General features: G+C 39.8%; 1 long non-coding RNA gene across 2 annotated transcripts in view; it reads right to left on the minus strand.

Annotated features, from left to right (window-relative positions):
• Positions 1-16,604, minus strand: part of LOC112542598 (uncharacterized) — a 51,757-nt gene extending 35,153 nt beyond the window's left edge. The window contains exons 1-3 of one of the 2 annotated variants that reach the window (XR_003086291.1): positions 16,494-16,604; positions 11,687-11,784; positions 6,302-6,417 (exon numbers count right to left, since the gene is read on the minus strand). This is a non-coding gene — a long non-coding RNA (uncharacterized LOC112542598). Of the gene's footprint in view, positions 1-6,301; positions 6,418-11,686; positions 11,785-16,493 lie in introns of those variants that run through there. The other variant, XR_015795045.1, reaches the window with a different exon arrangement.
• Between the last annotated feature and the right edge of the window lie 10,974 nt (positions 16,605-27,578).

The following is a 27,578-nucleotide window of genomic DNA, read 5'->3' on the forward strand; positions in this document are numbered from 1 at the left end:
TGCCCTAATTGGCTCCTCTGTGCTGTGGCAAGAATGCCCCTTTCTTTGTAGTCACTGGTTGCTGCCCTCAGCAGCACTCTTTTTTAAAAAAAAACAAGTTCACCAGTGGAACAGTGAAAAGCTGGCTTTTTTCTCTGCAAGTTCATTGACAGAACAATGAAAAAGCTGACTTCTCCTTCTTTTGTTAAACTAATGAAGTTGACAAGAATTCTGCTACCTTCCCCTTCTAACCCAAATGAAAAAGTTAGAAAACTTTAGAAAGAAATGATCAACCATTTTGAGGGGGGGGGGTGTCTTTGTTTTTAACTAATCCACCAGTGGCTGCACTGGAGAGAAAGGTATTGGGTAAGAGGCCAATCCACAAAGCAGCTCTTACAAAAAGTTTATCACTGGAAACTCTATATCCTCAGAATCCCCCCTGTGAAAAGAAAGCAACAGGAGCTTGCTCTCCCAGCATGGATGGGAGGGGTAAAGAAGGAAGGGAATCTGCCAATCTGGGGCTGTCGTAAATCAGCCCAGGTAGAATATCAGGTGATTATCACGGATCATGCAGAGGAAGGTTGAAATCCAGAAAGGGAGTTCTTAAATCAGCTTCATTTCCAGATGGTTTACACAAGGGAATCAGGCAACATATCACTTGCATATCACTTCAAATCCTTAAATCTATTCTACCTAACATACATAGTTTGGCTGTGACCACGCCACATCCCAGCCATTTAAATCCTAAAATCTTCTGGCAATTCACCAAGCCTTGGAGCAAGCTGATCTTAAGAGATCCCAGGGTGCTCTGCATGTACCAGACAGCTTAGGATCCTCCATTATTGAATTGCAGGATCAACAGCTACTGTATCTGCATCAGCTAAGCCACAAAACTTTTATCTTGTCATATTCCTACAATCTTACCATCAGTTTTTGTGTCATCTACAAATTAACAGAAAATGTCATCTGCATTTTCAATGTATCTATCCACAAACTGAATACCTTGAGACTGAGCTTGCCATGAACAATAAGCTTATTTAGGGTTGTAAGAAAACATGGGAATGATGCGTGTTAACATTTGAATGGTGAAGTTGTGGGTTTCAGATCTATATTCTTATGCAGGATACTGCGTTCTCATGGATACAGGCAGCAGAGCAGATGAAAGAGTATACAGGTGGGGGTCCTGCACACATTCCTGCTCATTCAGAGAAAGATGGCTCACAACACTCTGTACAGATTAAACAAAGGGAAAAAGAATATCCGATTCCCCAAACAATCACTTGTTGTTGTTGTTCAGTCGTTAAGTCGTGTCTGACTCTTCGTGACCCCATGAACCATATCACGCCAGGCCTTCCTGTCCTTCACTGCCTCCCTGAGTTTGCTCAGTTTCATGCTCATTGCTTCAGTGATGCTATCTAACCATCTCATCCTCTACCGTCCTCTTCTTCTTTTGCCTTCAATCTTTCTCAGCATCAGGGTCTTTTCCAAAGAGTCCTCTCTTCGCATTAGGTGACCAAAGTATCTGAGCTTGAGCTTCAGTATCAATCCTTCCAATGAGCAATCAGGGTTGATTTCCTTTAAGATTGACTGGTTTGACCTCCTAGCAGTCCAGGGGACTCTTAAGAGTCTTCTCCAGCACCACAGTTCAAAGGCATCAATTCTTCGGCGCTCAGCCTTCTTTATAGTCCAACTCTCACAGCCATACATTACTACTGGGAAAACCATAGCTTTGACTATGCGGATCTTTGTCAGCAAGGTGACGTCGCTGCTTTTTAATATGCTATCTAAAGAATCACTGCATGAACCTATCTTCTGAGATAATGCTGGTGGGCTTGGGCAGTGGTCCACAGAAGCCAGATTTCACCAAATTCTGCCAATTCTCTGGTTCATATCTCTCATGACTTGTTCCATGGCCTTAGATAGATGTCATGTGCCTGAACATCACATACCTGAACCAGATTCAGGACCTCTGCTGCCATTGGCACAGCTCCCATTATAATTCTTGGTATTGCTTTTTCCATTTTAGTGAAGATATGGGACAATCAGAGAGATGGGTTATTTATTTGGTTTTCAAACATATTTATCCCTATTTTCTACTCTAAAAAGCACTCAGAACATTTTTTTTTGTCTTCTGGCACTCAATCCTGATTTTTTCATTTTGTCTTGCTTTTTGAAAAATACCCTTCTTGGGAGCTTGTCCTTTTGTCTTCCTTGAAATCATTTTGGGACCAGGTGGTGATCTTCTCATTTTTTTTTCCAGTTAGCTTTGCGAATGTCTTTCATTCTTTTAAGGGCTGTAACTTCGATTATTTGTTTATTTATGGAATTTCTATCCTACCTTTCTGTGCAGGAGACATTCAAGGCAGCTGACAGTAATAATTATAAAAAATAAAAAGTAAACACTGAAAATCTGATTAAAAACAGAAGTCACCACTAACTACTTTAAACTGATGAAGATTGACTAAAGAAGAAAATCATGGCAATTTTCCTGAAAGCAAAAAAGGCGGGGACTGAGTGCAACTCCTGAGGAAGCACATTCCATTGCTTGGGAGTAACAAGAAGGTCCTCTCCCATGTGTCCAGTAAACAGCCTTTGGAAACTGAAGGCCTTGTTAAGATTCTGAAGCTTCAGTTATGTTTATATCATGATAGGAGGCCATTCAGATAGACAGATCCCATTTAGGACTATATGAAGCTATTTAGGACTTCAAAAGTAAAACCCAACATTTTAAATTATGTCTGGAGAAGAACTGAGAACTGGTGCAGTTTTTCTCAACATGTACATAATATTCTTGGAGCATTGCATGTCAGTTAGCAGTCTGGCTGCCACATCTTGTACCAGCTGAAGTTTCTTGACACTCCCCTATGCTCACCCCATATAGAATGCATTGTGATAGTCAAATCAGGATGTAACCAAGGCTTAGATAGCTGTTGTCAGATCTGATCAGTGCAGGAATCTCACTGATAGTGAGGTGGGTGGCATATACTTTTGGTGAATGAATGAATGAATGAATGAATGAATGAATGAATGAATGAATGCCTGGCATTCTAGATATAACTGGCAAATACTTTGCTTGCTGCTGCTATCCCTGAATCCGGAGATAGCTGAGCATTAAGGACAAGCAGATGGAGGCAGTGGTGAGAGAGCCTTTGCCCAGCTTTGGCCCTTACTGGATTGTGAAACCCTTGTGACAGGACCTCATGCCCTCACCACCGAACAAGTCGAGTACTACAATGGGGCTCTGTTTGAAGACCACCCAGAAGTTATAACTGGTATAAAATACAACAACCTGATTGCTGGCCGGTGCTAACAACCAGCAGCATATTACAGCTATGCTTAAGGTCCTGCATTGATTGCTAATAGGTTTCTGAATGCAATGCACGGTGCTGGCTTTGATCCACAAAGCCCTACATGGCTTGACACCAAGGTACCCTCAGGACCATCTTCTCCAAAAACTGCCAACCTATTCCGTACATTTATTGAGCTTACATTTCTACAAAATAAGAACTGAATTCAGGAGGCTGTTCTTTGGGTCATGACTCTGACATCATGGAATGACCTCCTTTTCAATGTCATATTCAGCCATATCATGATGGTCCCCTGGAAAACATTAAGGGCCAAATTATTCTGGAGGGCCTTCAGTGGCTGACTGTTGCTTGCTGATGGTGAATTGGAGCTTCTTATGTGATTATAGAGCGTTACAGTTATTTTAATTAATTATGCTATTTAAAAGTACTGATTGATTTTTGTTAGAGTTTACCATGGATCCTTTAATGTTTGGTTATGGTAGTTTTATTGCTTATACTTACTGTGGACGTTTGATTGTTATAGGGATACTGTACCATGGATTTTTAAATTTTTGTTTCTAAGATACCATGAATCTATATGAGATTGATGACATATACAACATTCTAATTCTAATAATTCTAATTCTAATAATTCACCAGAGGGAACACTGACCAAGGGAGTAGCATTGCTTGCTCAACCTATTATCTAGAAGCAAAGTATTGGTGGGCAACTTCAAGGCCTTTGTTTTCCTTAACCTTTAACCTAGACTGCTCTTCAAATAGAAAGATACCCTCCAATGTAATAAAACAGTACACGTGGATACCTCAGCAATGTTCCTGTCATGGCAGAGGCGCAGTCCCTTTCCCTCCATTGTCTAACCTCCTTGAAAAATATGACAGGAGATTTAAATAGTGAGGAATTCTGCACACCCCCTTTCCTCTGATCCTGGGGCAGATGAGTCTCCCAAACTGCAAGATAACTAAACTGACTGAGAATGAAAGAACAATCCAGCCTGCTCTTAGGCAAACTTAACTAAGCACAGAAAAAGATTTCTATGCAATCTTGGTGTGTGGGAGAACAATTCTTTAAAGGTACATAAAAATCTACCTCAACCCACTAGCTCAATTATGATAATTTTTAAAAAAATATATAAAAAGTGAAGAGAGGAGGTTTTGAGGTATAAAAGAAAATAAAACCTTATACAGGACCAGAAAGGTGTTCTAGCTAGATCTGTTACATACTGAAATAAGCTACCATATAGAGAACAAGATGGGTTTCATTCAAGGTTCCCAGCAGTCTTAGGTTGAATAAATTGGCAAGGGACCCTAGGAATAGACAGAAACAACTAGGAATATACAACCAGGAAGAAGAAAAATGACTAGACCGCTAATAAGAACAACGGGTGATTTTGACTGACAGCTTTTCCTCCATCTGTGGGCGGGAGAAGGCTCAATTTACCTGGATAGATGAGAATAAGTAAGGAAGTAGTAAACAGGCAGTCTCATCTATTTGCAAAGAGAATATGGTTAGGACATGATCAGAGAGAAGCAAAAAAGGAGCAGCCATCTCAACCAACTTGTGCTATTTCCCCACCAGTGTCTTATGGTTGCTTCATAACATCATAAAGTCCGTCCTCATTACTGCTATTTTTTGGCACAACAATTGGATGACTCTAAAAGATACCATAAAGCACTGGTGGAAAAATGACCTCATAGTAGATTTTAAATATGAAACTCAGCCAGAATGGGACTTTGTCAGCCTTTGTTTTCATCTCTGAAATATGTTTGAATGTGTGCTAATACAGAATTGGACATGGCGACTCCTCTTCTGAATTTCTCCAGGCTGCCCGCTGGAGAATACAAATCTTGCATGCAGAGGACATTGCTCCCAAAGGGCTCCAAAATGCTGTGGTTAGTCAGATTCTTTACATAAGTCTCCTGAGATAAGAAAAAAACTCTTTGCAAATCTCATATCCTTACTCTCTTCCATCATCACCTCTGAACTTATTTCTTCCTTTCAGACTTTCTGGCCCCAATAAAAGAACATTATGGCCATTTGTTACTAACTTCTTTGACTTAACAGGCGCTCAGAGTAAGCTGTTATTTTGCTGAAGATTTTGCAGGGTAGGTTATGAGAAATATTTCTGGAACCCAGCGACAGAACCAAGAAGAGAAGAGAAAGGAAGGGTTATTTGATAATAAGCAACTAAGGCCAAAGTCACCAGGATATTGTCCTGAAGCCAAGGGGCCATATAGTTGTGCAGGCAGGCTGCTTATCAAGAATCAGTGGTCAGAGAAGGGTGGGACAGTGTTATAGAGGGCTAGCTTGGCATTCAGACAATGTGGGTGCTATTCTTAGCTTTGCCACAAATCATAAGACTGACCTGATGTAATGTTAGAAAGTCTGCACAAAAAAATTCCTATTCAGTTAGGTTTGAAGCTGGGATTAAGAGCTGCTTCATCTAAATTTGATTACTTCTCCATCTCTCAGTAGACTTTCAGACCTAGCCTGTAAGCTCTGAAATGTTCTTGTTGGTCTAAATCTTCATTTCTATTTGTATCAACGTTATTTTCAAATAAATGCATTTGTAACAAGGACATTGATAGTTTCTTTTGTCAATGAATTACTTTACTTATAACTTGACCAATTTCCATTATCCTTGGTCAGCTTCCTAGCTGTATAATAAAGACAGAGATTTTGACAAGTGAAAGAAGATTGGGTTGGAAAAGAATGTTGCAAAGATCAGCATGGGACTGTAAGCAGTGGTCTGAAAATCCCCCTAAATAAACAGAGTTTCTATCTTTCTTTTTTTACTGACTCTGCTGAATTATGTTTAACAGCTATCAGATGAGAATATTTAAAATTAAGCGAGGAAGAAATTTCCAGTGTCTAAATTTTGCATATTGGCTTATTTATTTAAACTTAAATCAAGTTTAAATTTTGGCAATCATAAAATTGTGCAGTTTTTCTACTACCTCTGTTGAAAATACATTTTTAAAAAAATCATTAAAGTTTGACGTAAGTATCCTGTATATTTTCAGAGTCTGGAATCCTCCTGGCCAGTTGCCTCAACAGAAGGCTGTAAATCCAGATGGGGAAAATGTGTATTTTTTCACTGTTAGTATGAACATTCTTCCTTTGCTCCAAATCCTGTGAGGCAAGAATTTTATAACTTAAAGAGTAAGACTGATGGAGACAGTTGAAGGCATTTTGATATCTGAAGCAGAAAATCTAAGCTTTCCCCATATTACAATAAAAAATACAGTACAGTAATACCTTGGTTCACAAACGCTTCTGTTCACGAACAATTCGGTTCGCGAACAGCAGCGTTTGCAAAATTTTGCTTCCGTTCGTGAACTCCGCATCGGGTGACGAACACGACCCGTGGTCATCTTCCCTGCTCTGACACATGGTCATGGCTTCCTCTAGGTGAGATCACCTGTACTTTGTTTCATATTTTTGTGGTTAAAAAAACAACAACATATGGTTCAGAATGGATTAACCTTATTTACATTGAACCTTATGGGAAAATTTGATTCAGCTGGTGACCAAATCAGCTGGTGACCACGTTTGTAGGGGTCAGAAAGAATTAACCTTATTTACATTGAACCTTATGGAGAAATTTGATTCAGTTCGTGACCAATTTGGATCACGACCAGAATCGTGGAACGAATTAAGTTCATGAACCGAGGTACCACTGTAATGGATTCAGTTACGGACATTTGCTGCTCTTCAGTCATTCTACAACCACTGTCCCCGGGAGAGTCATCTCCACCTTACCTAAAAGTAGCGCTATCTTTGCTCACTGAATTCATAGGCCAAGGCCAAGTCTACCAATCAAACATTTCCACTATGAAAATTAACAGCAGAATCTGCAGTAAAACTGTGCTCCTCCTCACTTCTCCCCATTATTTTAATCCTTTTTAAATTGCAGGACAAGTTCATCTGAAGGCAGCTGAAAAGCAGCATCTAATATAGCCAGTTTCAGCCTGCAAAACATTCTAAAATGATCAAGATTCATATTAAGATACCTAGCCCATATTAAGATACATAGCCCATCCATGCTGAATATAACATTTTGAAAAGGGATTGAGAATCCTAATGGGACAAAGAAGAGGCTCTGCCACCTGCACCACTATTTGTCCAGAATGCCCTTTGAGGTCTCCTGGAGAACAAAACTTGTCAAGGCAAGTTGTTTAGGAAGGCAGCTTCCTGTTTAGGTGAAAGGGGGATGATAGAAACAGTGTATTGCTAAAATTAAACACAGATAGTAATCTCAGCAAATTGGAGTCTTCCTACAGTCTTTTCCCCTGATGTAAAGGATTCCAGGTGTGCCAGTGCCCAAGATCAAGCACAAATAGGCCAAAGAAGTTGTACAAGTCTTGCTTCAACAGTGAAATTTATTTTTTTAATCAAACAATACAAGGAAGGAAAAAAAGAGGTATCTTTTTATTTTCTTTTTTAAACAGAGGGCTCATTCAGAGCTATGCAACGGAGGAGAGATACTGGTATTATGGGAATCCTCTTAAACCTGGCAATTTCACTGGGAACACTGAGAAATTTTGTGCAAAGGTAAATGCTTCCAAACCATCAGTGATAGCACAGTGGGTGGAGAGACCCTTTCTTTGGTTCAATCTATAATCCAGAAGCAGCTTGTTTTTACAAAGGAAATGCACTCTGAACCTGCTCAGATCTCAGTATTGGCCACCACCATTTCTGAAAAGAGGAGTTGGCTTTGGAAATAGTACTTGCTTAATGACATTGTGCATTTAGGGTTTGGTTTTGTTGGAAAAGAAGAGGATGAAATGGGATTTCTGATTCCTTAAGGAACATCCAAAGTGGGATTTGGGGAGCTAGTGCCCTATTTTTATTTCTCTTTTCATATCTGGAAATTCAGTCTGCTTTTGCTTTTTTTTTTAATCTTCTATTAAATCCCTCAAAGAATTTGTCTCAAGGAGCAACCAGGAAAGCAGCTTTCTTTATAAAATGGGATAAAATATTCCTTTATCCAGTTCCAAGGGAAAGCCAGTCACAATATTGACACAGGCCCTATTGCAACACCACACTGGTCTCTATAGCCATAACTGTTACAAGCCAAGGCTGCTGTAACGCTCACCCCACCTTCCTTCACTTCCCCCTCTGAGCCTCCAGGACTCGCAGGCTGAAATTGTTCGCATTCCTGGGTTTAGTACTTAGTTTGACCCCCCCCCCCCCGAGATGCTGGCTGCAACAAATCAAGTTTTGCACACTGCTGTGCACTCCTCTCTGTCCTCGGAACAGTTGGGCCTGGGGCATTTGGCTGTCTCTTGCTATCAAGGAGAATGAGCTCAAGAGATATTGGACCTGTGCAGACATTGTTGGAGCAGCAGCCCTTCCAGTGTAATGTGGCAAAACCAGGGCAGCCCTTGAACTGGAATAATGGAGAGGAGTCTTCCAAGGATGCTCCCAAGGAAAGGTCAAGTATGGTGTGTAAAATTCAAGGAGGCCACTGGATGGTGGCAAAGAGTTAGAATCTTCTGCATCCTTTTACTGCCAGTGCCCTCTAGTGGTCAGGTGGCCTCTTACAGATCTAGTAATGCTGGTCAAGAGAGACATCCACATTAAAGGTTTTGGGTACTATGCCTTCACTCTATTGTTTTCAGTGAGTATGATGACACCCTGCTCATTTGTAACATGGCCACTACTTCTGATATTTTCCATTCTCAGAAAAAATCCATTAAGTAAGAAAGGGCAGAATAGCCACACAATAACTTGTGATTTGCAAAGACAGTGAAACTGCTGTCTGGAAGCTCCCCATTGGACTTTGCTTTCCTACAATCAGCCTGTTAACAAACAAACAGATTTAAAAGGAAGGAAGAATAAAAATCAATATCCTGAAATTGGAGAAGATTTGAGGAACTAATCTTCTCACATGTTTCTCATTTAAAAAAAAACACTATAAAAAGTCTTTAGGAGAGAGAAAGAGAGAAAGAAATGCTGATCTTTCTTGTTGGATAATGATGATTTAAATGACATAAAAATGACTTTTTTCCACTGCCCATGGGTATGTGGAGATCTAGTGTAGCTGAACTGAATTTCTTTCCTCCTCTAGTGAAAATCAAATTAAAACTTCTCTAAATCAACAAATTATAGGGGGATTAGGAGAGAGGTTTTGCTAGTAATCTCTACTGTTATAACCACTTGATGTATGCATGTATGACATAAACATACACTTTGTGGGTATAACTTTAAGAAGTTCAGAGAAAACCAATGTATTGCAATGCTTAAAATGTGGGACTAAAATTAGGATACTAGAACTGGGTGACCTGAATTCAAATTCAATCTTATTTCAGCTAGGAAGCTCATTGTACAAGGCTATCATATATGGATTGCTAAATCCAGACAACCCCTTCCAATCTCCCCTTTCTAGGGTAGGTTGTTGAGAAGGTGGTGGACCTGTAATTTCAGAGGGCCCTGGAGGAGATGAATTATCTGGATCTGTTCCAGTCTGGATTCAGGCTGGGATATGGCACCAAGACCACATTGATCACTCTTGAGGATGACCTATGGTATAAGCAGGATGGAGTGTGACCCACCTGATCCTACCTGATCACTCACTTGCCTTCAATACCATCAATCAGGACATCCTTCTTGACTGCTTCTGGAGATGGAAATCAGGGATACCGTATTACAGTTGTTCTCCTGTTTCCTCCAGGGATGGTTTCAGTCAGTGATAATTAGAGGAGAGAGGTTAAGCCTAAACCCCTGTTGTGGCCAAAACCTGTTGTGGCACCAATGTGGTCTTGGTGCCATATCCCAGCCTGAAGCAACCAAATCACTTTGAAGATACAACATAATTTTATTAGCATGTGAACACCAGGCTCCCAGCAAAGCCTCTTCTGTGGATGCTGGAGGACATTCCAGAGGATCTCCCTCCCAACATATCCAACCACGCAGGCCTTTAGAAATGCAATGAAAACCTGGCTGTTTCTTTGGGCATTTGGGTCAGAATGATTAGAGTTTCCATCTGGAGGAATTCAATGAGTTCCTGATCACCAATTAAATTTTGTTTTTATTTTTACCTGGTATTGTTTATTTCATTTTTTATATTTTTGTTTATTGGTTTACTGTAGGCTGCCCAGAGTTACATTGTTCAGTCAGGCTGCTATATAAATAGTATAAATAAATAAATAAGCTAATGATACCCAACTGTATATCTTGAAAATGGGCCAAACAGCAAATGTGGGCAAGATTTTATCATTGTGCCTGGAAGTGGTGAAATCTGGATGGGGAAGAACAAACTCAGGTTCAATCCCAGTAAGATGGAGTGGATATGGGTTTGGAAACCAATGGATATCAGTGTTATTTCATCTTTGGTTCTGGATGGGGTCACATTCCCCTGGTGGGAACGGGTTCATAACTTGGAGGCCTCCTAGATTCCTAGCTCTTGTTCAAGCAGCAGGTGGCTGTTGCAGTTAGGAGGGCCTTTGTACATCTCCATCTTGTACACCAGTTATATCCACACCTGGATCAGGAGCCAATGCTCATAGTCACTCATGGCCTGGTCACATTTTGATTGGAACCCTTGATTGGACTCACTCTACATGGGGCTGTCCTTGAAGACAGAACCAAAGCTGATCCATAATACATTAATTTTAGTAGTTTAGAAAAGAGCAACGAGAGGCTTTCAGCTATTAGAAGTCTCCTTTTGAACCACTGAGCTTGATGTTTCCCACACTTCCTAGAGGGCTCAACTTGAACAATATTATTGAGATCCCTTCAGATTTCCCCAAAATTCTGAGGAGCCACCCTTTTATAGAAGCAGATGCGCAATCTCCAGGCTTCCTCTTGATCCAAGGAAACTCTGCTTACTCAGAGGTCAAATCCCCCTGGCTGTCAGTTAACGTTCAATGTCATGTCTGCGAAGTGCAGACAGGTCTTCAATCTGCCATGTCCTCCCCCATAAGTCTTAATGCTATATAGCTTGGGACATAGATATCTGTGGGACTTCTTTCTCCCAGAAGTTTCTGCCTATCCAAAACAGAGGATGCTTTTCAAATTCCATTTTGAAGGACTGTTACGGTTTGAGATCACAACAGCATGCCTTTCTTTTGTTGCCCCTGTCCTTTCAAACACCACTCTACCTGAGGTCAGATCAACACTAACCCTGCTGGCATTTAGGAAAGCCAGTAAGACCTGGCTTTTCAGAAAGTGGGAACTGGAAGTATGGTGGGTCCTCACCCTGCAATAGGACCCTCCTGTTATAAGAAAGGTACTTCTCGGTGGAATGATGAAGAGAAAAGTGTTGTTATTGTCTGGTTTGTGTTATAATGTTTAAGTTTTTACGTAATTTTTAAATTGTATTTTTAATTTAATTTGTTAGCCACTTGGACCCTTCCAGGAGATTCAGCAACATATAACTTTCAGAAAAGATACTTACATGCATGATGATAGCAGAGCATTAGAGCTGTGTATGTCTTCCTTGCTGCCATCAAGCTGTCTTCCAGATCTTTGCACCCAGATCCAGTAGCCCCATCACTGTGCAACATAGAGCCAAATCTACCTTAATGGGTGTTGCAAATATATTATAGAACAGGAGGTATAGAACAAATTGTACATCAGTTGTATTACATGTAAAAACTCAATAATAATAAACGACAAGTGTTGAGGATTGAGCAGGTTTTCCAGTGACTTCTAGTTACAGTGTGCATATTAGTTCCCAGCCATAGTAGCATGACCTGGAGACATTTTATCCAGAGTATGTCATCTCCCAAGGCAAAAAAAAAAAAAAACCCAAGAGGAATCCCTTTATACACAAGGAGGACACTGTATCTTCTGGGACCATTCACTTTGTTGCTACATGTCTCCGCAAGCGGTGAAGGGCTTTGAAAACAATGATTGGATAGAGTTCCATCCCAAAATGCTTGCAGTCTGAGATGGAGATGGCGGGTTGTCCTTTGGAGGGGGAAAACAAATACCAATCTAGTAAAACCACATTGGATACTAGTGACTCATAATTCTAAACTTTTTGTGTAGTGTGGCTTGATGTGTAAACACATTGTCTTAGCACATTGATGTAAACACATTGTCTTAGCATCTGTGAGAGTAAGGGCTGGCAACTGCTTCAGCCCTGAGGCCAGATGTGTCGCTGCCTGATGGGCTGCATGTGCGTGCATGCATGCATGCACAGCCTATTCATACACAATGCCAGTTCTCAAAACCCTCCACACTGTTGCTTGGAGAGGTGGGAAATTGAATTCCTGTTCCCCCCCCAAGTGATCGGGATTGTAGTTTCCCCGAAGCTAGAATGCCTGAATCTTTTTATAGGATTCTTACAGAGAATGAAATAGCTTTTCACTCAAGTAGCAGTCCTGTGCTCACTTGCCTGAATAAAGTGAGACTTTCTGCTTTATTGTGTAATTGCCCTCGATGATTGTAAAATGGTGCGCCATTACACTGATGTTGCTGGTAAGGATCTCAGGCTGTACAACAACCAGGTTGTTCAGTTCCAAGCCTATTATTATAACCATATGTTATGGCTAAGCTGCTGTGTGTGCTATATTCAAAATCTATGTTCTCTTATGACACTCATTTCAAGTATTTCTATTAAGCAATCCTGGTAGTCCAGATCATCTTATGTGCAAAAAGTATCGCATATCCAGATTCCAGTCAGTACTTGTATCACAGACTACATCTAATGCCTTCTACAAGAAATACATCTCTCCCCAGAATGTATTAGATTAGAATAAAAATGTTGCCTAGGGGGCCACACTCTGGGATAAACCCACCAACTTCTACAGGATGTTAATATAGTTCCATTTCTCTCTTCTCTTGCAGTTGGGCAACGATTTCTGCAAGGACAACCTTTTTTCTCCAAATGGTCATGCCTGATAAGTTCTCTGTTAAAGCATACCAGAGATCACCTCCCTGCAATTCTGCTTTTTCCTACACTTTATTTTAATTGTTGTATTCTTATTCTTTTTATTGACATGTTACGTTCAGTGTTTGTATAGCTTCATTTAATAATTTTTATTGATAATTTTATATGTTGCTTTGTGCTTCTTTGGTAGAAAAAGGGGTAAAAGTATAAAAATAAAATAAGTAACAAATAATAATGAAATAATAACAAGTAAAAGTATAAAAATAAATAATAATTTCAGTCTGTACAGACACTTTCAGCCAATTATTGTTGGGAAATAAATTGAATATCTTGAATGGGGCAAGGCTGACATGGCTAGTTTGTCAGAAAGCAGACCTAGGCATTTGAATGGCTGCAATTTAAATTAATCTGTAAACCACTAGTTGTCTCATAAGAATAACATTTAGTTATTTCCTAGGTAAGCATTTTAGCTATAAGTGGAACATTGTGGTATTTCAGTGGATAATAGTTCCTGGGTTTTTTTTTTCATATTCTAAATTAATGTTTAAAACAAGATTAGCCTCTGATATTTGCTGTGTATTAACACTCAGATTATCTTATGGAATTTGTTGTCACCTAAACAATGTCTTCATCAAACACTGTACTCTTTTAATAGGGACTACCATATCGGGGCTACAAAAATCCAGATAACCACTAGACGGGAGCAAAGAATTTTCTGTATTTTGCTGCTATCTAATGATAATCCAGATCGTTGCAGCCCAGATAGCCTTACTTTTAATGAACAATGTGGGAAATAATTGGAAAACCAAAAGATTTAAGGCTCAATCACCATACCAAGCAAGGTACTTAATTCTGATTTTTAGACTCATAGTTCTATGGTTCTATAATAGAATAGGTGATGATACTCACCAATTTGTAGTATATTTTACATAAGATTTAATATTAATGTAAACATTTAAGTTACTAGCTCCTATTTAAATTTGATTTATGTATCTCTGAGATGTTGGGGCAAAAAAAGGAAGTAAGAACTTCCCAAGGGTTTCCAGTTATTTCACCTTGCACCACATCTGTATGTGTATGGCATAGGGCCTGGATACCTGACAGACTGCTTATTTCCAAAAGTTTCTGCCTACCCAGTGCGTCCCAGCAGAGTGGGTGAGTTCCAGGTCCCTCATTAAAGACCGTCACCTTGTGGGACCTAGGAAGCGGGCCTTCTCTGTCAGGGTCTCCACCCTCTGGAACAGCATCTCCCCAAAGATAAGGATGGTGCCTCTCTCCTGGGGTTCCAGAAAGCCTTGAAAACCTGGCTGTGGTCCCAGGCCTGGGGTTGATGTTTGTCATTGTTTAATGCCCCCTGTTTTGTTTCGTGGGTTTTGTTAGCAGAGTATTTTAGTCTGGGTTGCCTGTTTCTAACTGTTCTTATGTTTTTTTAGTTCTGTACACCGCCCAGAGTCCACTGGAGTTGGACAGCCACTAAGTTTAAATAAATAAATAAATCTGCTCCTGCAAAATTTCAGCAGCTTCTACAATCAGATAATGAGATGAATCAATCTGAGTACAACATTTATACAGGTGTGTCGACAGGTGCTACTTAAATCTCGGGTTAAATTTTAAATCTCAGAAAACTAGGACTAGTTGACTTAGTGGTATACTTTGTGATCAAGGTATCAACCCTGCCAGGTAAGTACTATATTTCCAAGAGTAAGATGACACCAATCCTCTTAATGGAACAGCAAAACAGGAAAAAAAGTAACTCTGAATATTACTGAGAACATATCCAGGGTAATGCCACAAGTGAGGGCAGAACTCAAAGCACTGTTCAAGACTCTGGTCTGATTAATTTTTCTGGGACTATTTAAAAAAACAGGTCAAAACTATTACTATAGAATTGTCACATTTTTATTCTTAAATCCACTACAGTATTCTTAGATCTCAAATCATTTTTTATCACAGGGACATCTAATTTCCTTCCAGGAAAGTATGTAATACCAGGAAAGCATTCTTGGACCCCAAGAGGCAGCGCTCCACACATTCAGAATATGTTAACTGGAGTAGGAGAGAGATGGTGAGATATTTCTTTTCTTTCCAAACATGTAGACTATTTACATTATACACACAGTTATGAGGAAGGGGAGGCAGTAGCATGCTGCCATAGTCTATTTCAGAGCTCTGACAAAAGTTTGATACTGATATATTGAAAGCTTGAATCTTCAAGGCCCCAGGGAAATTCTTGTGCATTCTTGTGTGTGAAGCAAAGACCCCTTAAATCTCTTGATTTCTCTGGCTGAGCTAGAAGTAAGTGATCCTGCCTAACAGGAAACTCCCTTGTCAAATACACTGTCTACTTTGCATGATTCCAGTTATTATAGGTGCCTCTTTAAAAATACTCTCTTGACTTGCTACAATAGTCTGAGAAAAAGAATGTACATCTGGACTCAATCAAAACTGAAGTGTCTCGCTGACCTGATGAGAACAAAGGGGCAATATTTCTCCACCCCTGTGTGTCTCTACCATAGCAGCAGGGCTGAGGCCCATTATAACATGAAGGCATATATGAATCACGCAGCAAAGGGCACAAGAGATACAAAATACCGAGAGGGTTGAGGAAACAGCCACCTATTGCCCCAACACGGTAACTGATTTCTTTTTGAAAATGAAAAATGAATGAAAAGCTCTTTCCATGTTCTGCATTACGAAAGAGTGGAAAGGGAGTTCATCATCAGACTATAATATACAGTATGAAATGTGATATGAACTTTCCATAATGTGCTTGAAGACTACAGACAATAAAATGTGCCCATCATCCACAGCTTCAGAAACTGATGCAAGACTAAGGTAAATAAAGAAAGAAGTTCCCTGTCTCATATCTCCTCTCTCAGAAGTCTTCACATCATGACCCACCTCCTACTTTAGTTTCCACTGATACCTCCCCCCATCTTTCAGGGGCACCTCACCTGGTGTCCTCCTAGCCCGAGCTGCTTTTTTGATGATTAAAAAGTGAGAACAAAAAAACAGACCAACAAAAAAGGAGTGTAGGGGAGAATAGGGCAGGAGTGATTATAGAGCCTGTACTGTTGCTGAGGTGTGCTTATCTATCAAAAAGTCATTCCCACACCATCCCATCCTTTATTGAGAACTTTCATCAACAAGAATAAAAAGGTCTTTCAAGTCAAGTTCAACTCCTGAAGAGTACATGAACTTAGCCATGTAGTTTTCATGACAACACTTTACCAATGCTGTCTTCTTTTTCAAGTTCCCAATGTGGCATTCAGACCTCAGATTTTCTGGTGGTCTCTATCCAAATGATCATGAGTTCTAACCCTGCTTAGTTTTTTCAAGACCACCCAAAATGAACTCAGTGACTTACCTGCATTGAAGACATATCACTATTAAAGAGACTTCTTTCTTGTCTTCTTTTCTCCCACATTTCAACCCATGTATGTAATGCCTAGAAGGAAATGTGGAAATATGTATGATAGTACCCATCTACTCCATTGGAAGGAAACCATCTACTGATGAGAACTTTTTGAAAAGATAACCATTAGTTGCTTCACACGTATCATGTTAGCAGCTTTTAAAAAAATAGAGGCAAGAGATCTCTCTTTCTGCCATATGCACAGGGCAAGTTTCAATTGTCAATTGTCCCATCTCCCATTTTCTGGGAACCAATGCAATGACCAACACCAGAATGTGCTATGCCTAATCCCCATCGCTCTCCCAGGTTTGAGAGATCAGAGCAGTGAACAAATACCTGGCAAAGTACATAAAGAAAACTCCAACTTTCTGTGTTATTTTGCCCAAGGCAAAGGACAGCTTTGGTCTCTTTATTCATCACGCATAAAGCAATTACAAAACTCAAGCAGCAGGAGGTGAAGAGAAATGAACTTTGGAACCATGGCAAAAAAAGAGATAGCACTGTGTGCTGCATTCTGCTGGATCAGACCTGAGATTCCTGGGAAAGTGAATCTAGATTCATTAGCTAAACAGCAAGCCTTTAGGGAATCCAAGAACGTACGCCTTAGAAATTCAGATTAAAATAAGGGCACGCTCTATGAACTCAGGAGACTATTGATCATAACAGTCCTTATGCAGATGGACCTCAACTGGTGGGTGATTGTATAACAGATATGAAGATCACATCATGATTCCCCCCCCCCCAAATGTATGGTGTTTATGAGTAAATAGTTAATTCGTTAATATTGGGCCAGTCACTCTCTCCCAGCCCTAGGAAGCAGGCAAGGGCAAATCACTTCTGAAAAACCTTGCCAAGAAAACTGCAGAGATTAGTTCAGGTAGTCACCAGGAGTCAAGACTGACTCAAAGGCACCAAAAAAAAAAAAAAAAGGTAACGCATACCTGAAAGACTGCAGTGTGTACAGAGCAAATGTACTTCCAGTTGTGGGAATCATATGTGACTACATGAAATGGCATAAATATAGAAATGGCATAAATATATGGTTGCCCTACCTTGTACAATCATATATGTTGAAGGCATGGGGAAAGGAGTGAGTGGCATGGGAGACCCTGTGCCTGTAGATTCAAGGCAGTTGCCTCCCTTGCCACTCACTCCTTTCCCCATGCCTTCAACATACATGATTGTACAAGGTAGGGCAACCATATATAGATTGCAGAAATCTAGACCGCTACTGGATGGTTGCAAAGGGTTCGATTTTTCTGTATCCTTTTGCTGCCATGTTTGGGGATGGATTTTTGGAGCTCAGACATTGTAATCCAAGTTTCATCATGAGATGTACATGAACACACATGGTATGAAGCAGCCTAGAAATCAAAGACTTGTATCTCTGGCTATTATTTCCCAATGTTACATTGCAAAATAACAATATTGCAAGACAATAATATCAAATGCTTACAATGAAGAGAAATACTGTGAGGCAGCTGTCAAAATTTAAACTGCTTCAACCAACTGCATTTCCACACTCTTAAAACCAGGAAATCCCAAATGTATGACTAATAACACAATCCAGTTATTATTCTGCTCATGTTCAAGTTATCCCGATCAAAAGTTGTCCAGTATGATATCTATTATTAGTAGTAGTAGTAGTTGCAGTAGCAGTAGTAGTAAAACTACTTCCTTAGGCATCATACAAAACCAGATTAAAAACAGAATAGTATTGCAATAAAAGCAGTAAACCTTTTCTTTAAAAAATAATCCTAAAACCATCATTCATTTTATTGGAATTGAAATAGCAAGTCTTAAATGGCGTGGGAGAACCCAAACATTCCCAGCCTGGCACCAAGAGGAACGCAACATAGGCACCAGGCAAGCTTCCCCCGGGAGAACATTCTTACGCTATGATGTTTAGCAGCATGAGCTCCTCTGTTTGAATGACTAGGGTTAGCAGAGGGTAGATTATGCCAATGATTAATATTAATAGACCACTTAATATCTGGTAGTATTAGACTGATTCAAAGGGGCAATTCTTGGTTTCTTAAGGAAGGGGTATGGTGAAGGGATGGTTTAGATCAGATATTCCTAAACTACTGAGACATCCTGAATTTGCAGTTCTTCTTTGTAAATTTAAACCAAGTTGGCAGAGCATAAAAATTCCAGGGCTGTTTCTTTGTTCTCTTAAAGTCCATCTCTGATGTTATGTCAATAAACTGCATTGGATTCTTCTAACAACAGAAACTGGACAAACCTGAAGCCTCTGTTGAACAAGTAGAGTGACCTGGGACAGCTAAAGTCTGCTGCTTTGCTTTCCCAAATAACTCCTCAATCTTGGAGAACTGAAGGAGGGCATCCTGTCTGCATATGAAGGCATTTCATTATTGTGCCGTAGCAAAGGATTTGATAGGATCCCCCTTCGCCCCAGACTTAATGCCGCCTGCTCTGCGCTGGGCTGGGGCTGTACCTGGCTCTGTAATGTCTCCCTGTAATAAAAGGGAAGTCCTCAATTTATTCTTACTGACAAATCAGCTTCAGATGCTTCCTCAAGCAGTTAACTCATTCAGTATTGTGCACCTCTATGCAACCTCTCTTAGGACCAGTGCTTTGCATGTAGCTGACCTCTGAAGGGTTAAGCAGCTGGCTTTTTCCAAGACAAAGGAACCCAGCCGTTAATCAGGCTGGAATTTGGAGTAATTGCACGTTGACAGAGGCGCTTGATGGCTGCTGACCTTGAACAGGGATGTGAAAAGGCAAATATTTATTCACATAGCAGTAGACCTGGTCCTTGCTGCCACATCCAGAGAGTTAGGAGCAGATGGACTGCTCCCTGAGTGCTGCCCAAACTAGCAGCAGGTAAAGAAAAGTGTGACTATACTCAGAGGGCAACTGTGATAACAAGGTTATTGGATGGCCAACTGTGGCGTGTCACTGTGCAAGAGAAGGTGAGTTGCAACCAAACAAGCCATGGTTGCAAATATTGCAAAGCCTGGAATGGGTATAAATTATGGGACTTCAGGACAACATGCTCAGAACAACTTCTAAGGGATTTTGTGCCAAACATTTGTGGACTACTGTGGATGACATGGAATATGTGATCGGTAGAGCATCTCAAACTCTTACTATAGATTTAGCAGGACTTTGGATGTATGAATTCAGTAGCTTATAGACATCCTCAACTTCCATTTTCTATTAAGGTGGGGCTTCATAGTATTCCATTTGTCTGAAAAGGAAATTAGGTGTCAAAGAAATCAAAGGATTTACTCTAGTTCCTACAGAAAACCCATTGTAGCAGAAGTTCTGGCAAAATAATGTAGTTTACTATAGTTCAAGGTTAAAACATACTCTCATTTCCTCTTCTTGCACCAGTGCGTTCACATCTCAGCCTGCCTGGTAGAATGGGATACCTAGCAGGGTATAGTAAAAAAAAGTCAAGGTGGCAGTTACAATGATGCATTCAAAGTTCCAGTTCTACATGCAATGCATTAAAAAACAGGGAGAGCTTTGATTCCGCCTCTGCAGCTGCCATCTTGACCTTTCTGACCATGCCCCATAGACACCCCTGCACATCCGTAAAGAAGTCTGCACACTAGTTCACATTCTATTTCTTTACATTAAAAAATCCTTCCATGCAGGAAGGAACTGAGCACCATAAGAGAGGTGGCTCTAACTTGGCCCTTTCCTTGGCATGCGGAGAACTAAAATGAGCCGCAGTCTGAATGGAATTGTCTAGTCTGCAGTTTTTCCAGTGTTTTTCATACTTGGCAACTTCAACTCCTCAGAATTCCCCTGGGGAATTCTGGGAGTTGAAGTCCACACATCTTGAAGTTGCCAAGTTTGAAAAACACTAGTCTAGTTGATCAGTTTTTGCTTCATGTAGAGCTATAGCATCATTCAGTCCTTCTGTGAAGTCACATAACTTGTTTTGTGGAACTGCCAGCAGTTGATTTCAAATAGAACTTCCGAAGTTTAATATCCAGTGTGAAGAAATCATCCAAAGATTGAATCACTCCCTAGCCTCGAAAGCAGGAAAGGGCAACCTCTCTGCAGCCATGGCCCCTCTCTCTCTCTGTCTCTCTTTTTAATTTGCCTTAGCAGCCACAGGACATATAGTGTTGAGATGCTGATATCTCTGGGGCAGGCAAATGTGGGGTCAAGTGGGTTTATTTTAAAGCAAAATAGATGCCTTCAGCCTGTTATAAACTTGTGTGTGCGTGTGTGACTGCCTGGACAAGTCTGTTCAGTTTTCTTGGCAACATTTTCGGAAGTGGTTTGCCCTTGCCTCCTTCCTACGGCTGAAAGAAAACAAGTGGCCCAAAGCCACCCAGCTGGCTTTGTGCTTAAGGCAGTCTCCTAGCCTGGTGGCTAGGTTTTCTAGCCTGGTGACTTAACCACTAGACCAAACTGAGTCTCATTCTTTATAGGTTTAGTTCACATATTTTGCTTTTTGTTTACATAGAAAAGCCCTGTAGCAAAACCAATTGCACAACTGATTTTTGGCATTTTGCTGACCGATTTTGCCAGTGTTACTGTGGTTGGGGGAAGCAGGCAGGATTTTAGAAAAGAAGCTCTGTCTGTAGCAGTTTGCCCATCACTGCTGTAAAGTAAAGATCATCTACTTACAACTGTTTTTCTGCTTCTGTAATATTTATTGAGAAGAAATGGGTTCCCATTGTTTGAATTTATACCAAAAAAAAAAAAAAAAGGCTGAAAAAGAAATGCTTCTATGAGGAAAGCTTGACCAAGAGAGGAGGATGGTTATGGACTATGGATGATTACTACTTGATGCCCTTCAGCCACTTTGTCTTTTGGTTATCTCACCTCATAGGGCTGGGATACGGCATTGTTCATATGGATCTTTTCTGGTAGAGAATTAACCTGATTCCTGGGCACAGATGTTGCTGCTGCTGTATCTCCCCAAACTTGTTTCAGTCTCAGGCGTCTCCCGTTGTATCTTAAACTCCTGTCAGAGCTTAGCTGTGCCTGTCTAGGAGTCAGGCTCTGGACTACAGCCAAGTTCTAATGTTACCAGAAAATGGTTGGCCGGGATTCAGTAGTAATTCATTGCAGATCTCATATATGTTCAGTTAAGGAAGGCTGAAACCTTTTCAGGACCCTTACAGAGAATTTAAATTAAATCTCATAAAACTGGGAAAATAACATTCTTGAGACACATGAGGATATTAAAAAGAAATGCCACTCATTTCTTCTAACAGAGATCAATAGTTATGTCTTTTGGTACTCAACTGTAATTGAGTACTATTATGCTAAGGTGGGACAGCGTTTGTTGTGGAGCTGTTTAACTGCCACTGATGGTTGCATCACAGGTCTTCATCATGCCATCTCTTTCAGTCACCAAAAAAGACACTAATCTAATCGACCAGCCTCTGGATGACAAAGAAATGACAATGAGTAAGTGTTAATGGCTTTGAGAATACCATGGAAAATACCACAGTTGTATGAATCTCATTGGGTTCTTCCATGCCTCCATTCTGGTAGAAAGCTATACTAGCATAAAATTTGCTGCTCCCATTGCCTATCCCTATTGTGTTACAATAACAATTTCATCATTCATTCATTCATTCATTCATTCATTCATTCATTCATTCATTCATTCATTCATTCATTCATTTTATATAACTGCCCATGTCACAGATGTGACTCTGGGCAGCTCACAATACCTTAAAAAACAATTTAAAAAATATGCATGAAACATAAAGAACCTATACCAAGAATAAACCCAAAGCAATCAGCAAAATGACAACTGTGCACAGGCCTTTGAACCTGGCAAACCCCATGCTCTGGAACACATCCAGGTCTTCAGTGCTTTATGAAAAGCCAGCAGGGTCAGGGCCAATCTGATCTTGAGGGGTATGGTGTTTCAGAGCTCAGATGCTGTGACAGAAAAGATCTGCTCCCTAAGTCCCATTAGATGACATTCTTTAATTGAGGGGACTTGGAGCAAGCCCCTTCTGTCAAACTTGGTGGGATGTATAGAAACAACTGGAGAGAGGCCGTCCTGCAAATAAGCTGGCCCCATGGAATGAAGGGCTTTAAAGGGGACAACCATCACCCTGAATTCCACCCCCTCAACAATTGACAGGGCATTGCAAGTTGAAGCAGAAGAAGTCCCACTTCTCTACATGACTCATCACACCTGTCAGCTGATTTTCAGGCTACTCTTGAACAAGGTTGTAGTGCACTTCTGAAAGAGCATCAAATCTGTGTCCAGACTGCTTTTAAACTTGGATTTATTGCTTTTTCAGAAGAGCAGTGAATCCATGTTTAAAAGTATCCCACTGACAGCAAAGTGCGCTGTTACTTAGTGCTCCCTCCTATTTCACCTTGTAATTGCCCCCTCCCTCTGCCTGCCATCTTTCACTTATAACCCTCCTGTGTTCTTCCATCTGTCCCTCCATCGTTTATCTTACCATGACAAATCTATTAAGGAAGGACAAATTATTTGCAGAATGCCTCTTAATTGGTAACATTAAGAGCTGTTGAACTATGCAGCAGGAACTGAAGGAAATTTGTATAAATTCAGGGTCTTCTCATACAAAGGTACAGTAGGTAACTGAAGCACTGAAGGGGAAATTGTTACTTTGAAATTTACACAGATCTATATACAGGCTTTGGTATGCCCCCATGACACCCCATGTTTGTGAGCTGCAGTGGTTCCAGTTTGTTTCTGGGTGCAACTCAAAGTGCTGATTATGACCTATAAAGCTCTACGTGGCATAGGGTCTGGTTACTTGAAGGACCACCTATTTCCTGTGGTATCAGCCTGGCTGGTTCAATCTAACAGGGATGGTACGCTGTGGCATCCTTTGATCAAGCAGTGCCATCTATCAGGATCCTGGAAATGGGCCTTCTCTATTGCAGAACCTGCCCTCTGGTATGAGGTTCCCCCTGAGATCCAGGTGGTTCCCACCCTGATGATGTTCCAGGGGGTCTTAAAGACTTGGTTCTTCTCCCAAGCTAAAGTGGTTGGAGCTCCCTGTGGGTATATGACATGTTCGTTTTGTTGACTGCTTCTGCCATCTTGTTACAGCTATTGTTATATGTTTTTTGTATATTTATTGTTCGCCTTTAGATTGTGGATCAATCACTCAGAGTTGGTTGGAGTCAGAAGGTGTCCAAGTTGAATGAAATAAAATGAAAATAAAACAAAACTTTATTACAGGTAGTTCATGATTAGTGCAAGTTTGAATAATGCGATATTCGATTTAGTGTGAATTGTAAATTGATACCAGGTCACGTTTAATGCAACCCCAAATTCAGTTAATGTGAGGCTAGCACATGCACAATTAAGGCTAGTGCATATGCAGTTGTAGTTGGGGTTTTAGACACTGCTAAATGTGTGCAAAAGGTGTGTGTGCAAAATGGAGAAAAGGAAGATTCTGTCAGAGGAGAACAGTACAAGTTTAAAAAAGAAGAGGCTTGTTATTGCATTAGAGCAAAACTTTGATGTAATTTAACAACATGAACATGGACATAGCAATGCTAATGTAGGACAAGATGTTGGAATGCCTGAATTTTTTTTGGTTTTTATTTTGCTTTCTATAACTACTCTGTGACTTTGTTAACCATAAATTTAAATTATAGGTATATTCTTTTTATCCTTTACTGTAATATTTCATAATATACATATAAAATATGTTTAAAATTGTTCATTGCCTATTTCTGTTGACCAGGAACCAATTACCTTATTTTCCATAGAAATATAACTTCAAATAGTGTGAATTCGAATAATGCAACCATTTTTGGGATTCATTAACCAGGCTAATCGAAACCTGCCTGTAATTCAGTTTAACTCCAGTATTTGTGTTTGTATTTCCAGTCACAAAGAATTCTAAAAAATAAGACTATAAGGTAACATGATAAAGTCACTAAGTTTATATTTCTCCTTTGTGCCAAAACTGTTCAAACTCACTACATATTTTAATGTAGAAGTCACTTTCTTTGCTCTGAGCTCATTTGGCCAAAAAGGTTTCTTCAAACCACTGGAGGTCCTGACCTAAACTAAGAATTTTTGCTTTATGGCCAAACCTTTACTAGTTCAGTCTGAAAAAAAAAAATGCCCAGGCTCAAATGTTTGAGGTTGAATTCTGCAGGGCAACTGTTCTTAGGTGGTAAAATAAAGTTTGATTCCCTTTCTCAGATGCTACCACTGATCTAAACCATTATATACTCAATGAGCAGCTGAGAGCCAAATACTGGTTAGCTAAAAATTAATGCATGTTTTTCAGTCAATAATTAAACCGAATTAAAGGAAAGTTCACATTTCAAATAGTCCAATTTAAGAATCCAAAGGTTCAGTTTTGCCTTGTATGAATGGTCAAGAAATTGTCTTAACACATCACTTTAAATAACTAAAATTCTGTAATTGCTGTGAATTTGTAAAAGGCTTCTGCTGCTTGGGAAGATCCTGTATCCCACCTCTTAGGACAAAAGTGGATTTTTTATTCTGGGATTCACTTGTTAAGCTTAGCAGCATTCCTCTCTTTTTTCAAAGGATCCTAGCCAAATGACTGAAAAGAACACCCAATTTACAGTAAGTATCTATCCATCCATCTAGCAATGGCTGAGAAGAATAAGGAAATTAAAAAAGGATCTATTATTAACTTTACTTACTGCTAGGTCATGCCTTTATCCAAAAGCGGATTTCAGGGAGATAAACATAAAACTCTAATAATTAACATTAAAACAACATTTAAAACAAACAGTGCCACCTCGAGTCTCTTGATCTGGTGGCCTTGGAAATCTAATAAATAATAATTTACTATTGTAATTTATTGTAATTTAATATTGTAAATCTGATCGAGGTTTACTGATCACAATATAGCCAAGAGACAAAAAGCAAAGATTATTCACCCAACCAAAAATAATTTAAATTGTTTGAGCAAACAATAACATCGGATGCCAGTTGTAGCTCTTTTGCCATGGCAATCTAGAGAGAACAGGCTCCCACAGAAAAGGCCCTGTCCTTCACGAATGCAGAACTCATGACAATGGAACTAAGTTTAGGGCCTCCCCTGTCTATTTTAATGCACAGACATGCTGGTAGGGAGGAAAACATTTCTTCATAAATTTGGCTCTTAAGCTATTTAGGAGTTTAAAGATAAGTTCCAGCACACATGCTTGGGTTCAGTGGCATGCCCATTCTTGGAAATAAAGATGAAAGAGGCCAGTACATGCCAATTTCCAACTTTAAAAGCAATTATTTCAATGAAAACAAAGATATAAAACATCACTATGTCATTACTTCTGGGATGCTTAACTCTGGTTCGTAGTTAGGATGGACCATTCACTGTAAGCAAACCTGAATTTGGTATGGAAGATCTGGTGATCAAAGCAAGGTTACCAATTAAACTCTCACAGATGGTTTTGAGGAAAATCATTTGCATATACAGTAGCAAAACAAACAAGCAAACCCCTTTTATATTTTATTTCACGTAATGTGTTTTGATTGTAATAACATCCTAAAAAAGGGCTATAGCTTGCAGATATAAAGAGACAAATCCCACAGAAATGATTGAAATACCCAAGAGACAAATGTTCTTGCCTATTTGGGACTCTCCCTCTGGCATAATGCAGTTTCCCCCGCTTTTCTTTCGTTTCCCCATTTTAACTGGAATAAGCCTATTTCCTACCTGGAAATGCAAGAGAGTGTAATATTTCAAGCTGCAATAAATTTTTTTTTAAAATATGTCATTGTGTTTGTGAAGCCAACAGCAACAACTTTTTAAAATTTAATGTTATTTTGTTTTTTAAATGAATTTTTATTAAGGAATCATTCCTTTTTTTAAAGTGATTTTCAAAGTCACTTTATTTCAGGGTTTCTAATTGATTTCATTTTAGAATGTTTATGTCATTGAAATATTATCATTCAGCTTAATTTTTCATTAAACCTTGACTTCATGAAATATTATCAATCAATCTTTCAGATCAGGAGAGACATCAGGAGAGACCAGCTCATACACAGCAAATGTGTATCAGTGACCCAATATCGTAAATCTGATCAAAGTTAACCTAGCAGCAATACCAGTATTTCAGAACAAATGATCTATACTGGCCCTTTAATAAGGCTTTGGGGGGAACTGACCACACATGAATCAATTATTTAACCTATATTAAATTTAAAATTGGGTGGCTTATCTTTGTCTGAGCTATATGTGGAGTCCTTATCTAATCAGTTCACATTACTGAACTCCACAACCCAGTATTTTTTTTGGGGGGGGGACATCTATGACCAAGGAGCTGGTGGCCATTTATCTTGTCTGTGACCGCATGAGAAAAGGGACAGTCTCAGAGTTCTGCAGGCATCCTAGTAGCATATTTCATCAGCTGTGAATGTATCACCAGGAATTGGTTTCAACTGGACATTTATCTTCAGCTCTGGGCAGCTGATATCCAACATTGGGCAACTGCTTTCGCCACAGACAGAATAACTCCTATGAAATTCCTAGCTCTGGCCCCTGCTGCTTCTATCCTGACTCACTCTCCACTTGCACTGTGTGCTATTTTTGCTGATCTGACCTCAGTTTTGCAGAAGCGTGCCCTGCCGCTATTGTGCAAGTTCTGGGTTAAATGAGAATCACAGTGTTCACGCTTGCTTGAGCTGCAGTACAAACTTTCAGGAGTTGAAGCAATGTTTTCAGGCAGATACATTATCATACAAGACCCAAGAGGACACCTAAAAAAATTTCTGTCTTGAAACATAGCTTAAAACTAAATTGTGCAGGTGTGATTTATGGAATTAAATTAATGATATCCAAGAATAATTTATTTTAATGTAACCTGTGATATCAGACATTCAGCCACCAGAGAGCTAATACTTTTTAGGTTTATCTTGGGAACCTTTTGGGGGGGGGGCGTTCCGCTGCATTCCGCTCTCTCCAAACCTGTGATTTTAAATTCTGCTTCTCTGTTTCGTTCCATACAGACACACGCAGCCTAAATTCCCACTATACACCAAACTAAACTAAACCAAGTAACATTATAACACAGACTAGGAACACACACAGGTCTGGTTCACCTAGTGTG

The sequence above is a fragment of the Python bivittatus genome, unplaced genomic scaffold, assembly GCF_059951505.1.
Source record: "Python bivittatus isolate LINGU-HERP-01145 unplaced genomic scaffold, Pbiv_v1 ctg000080_np1212, whole genome shotgun sequence".
Lineage (NCBI taxonomy): Eukaryota > Metazoa > Chordata > Lepidosauria > Squamata > Pythonidae > Python > Python bivittatus.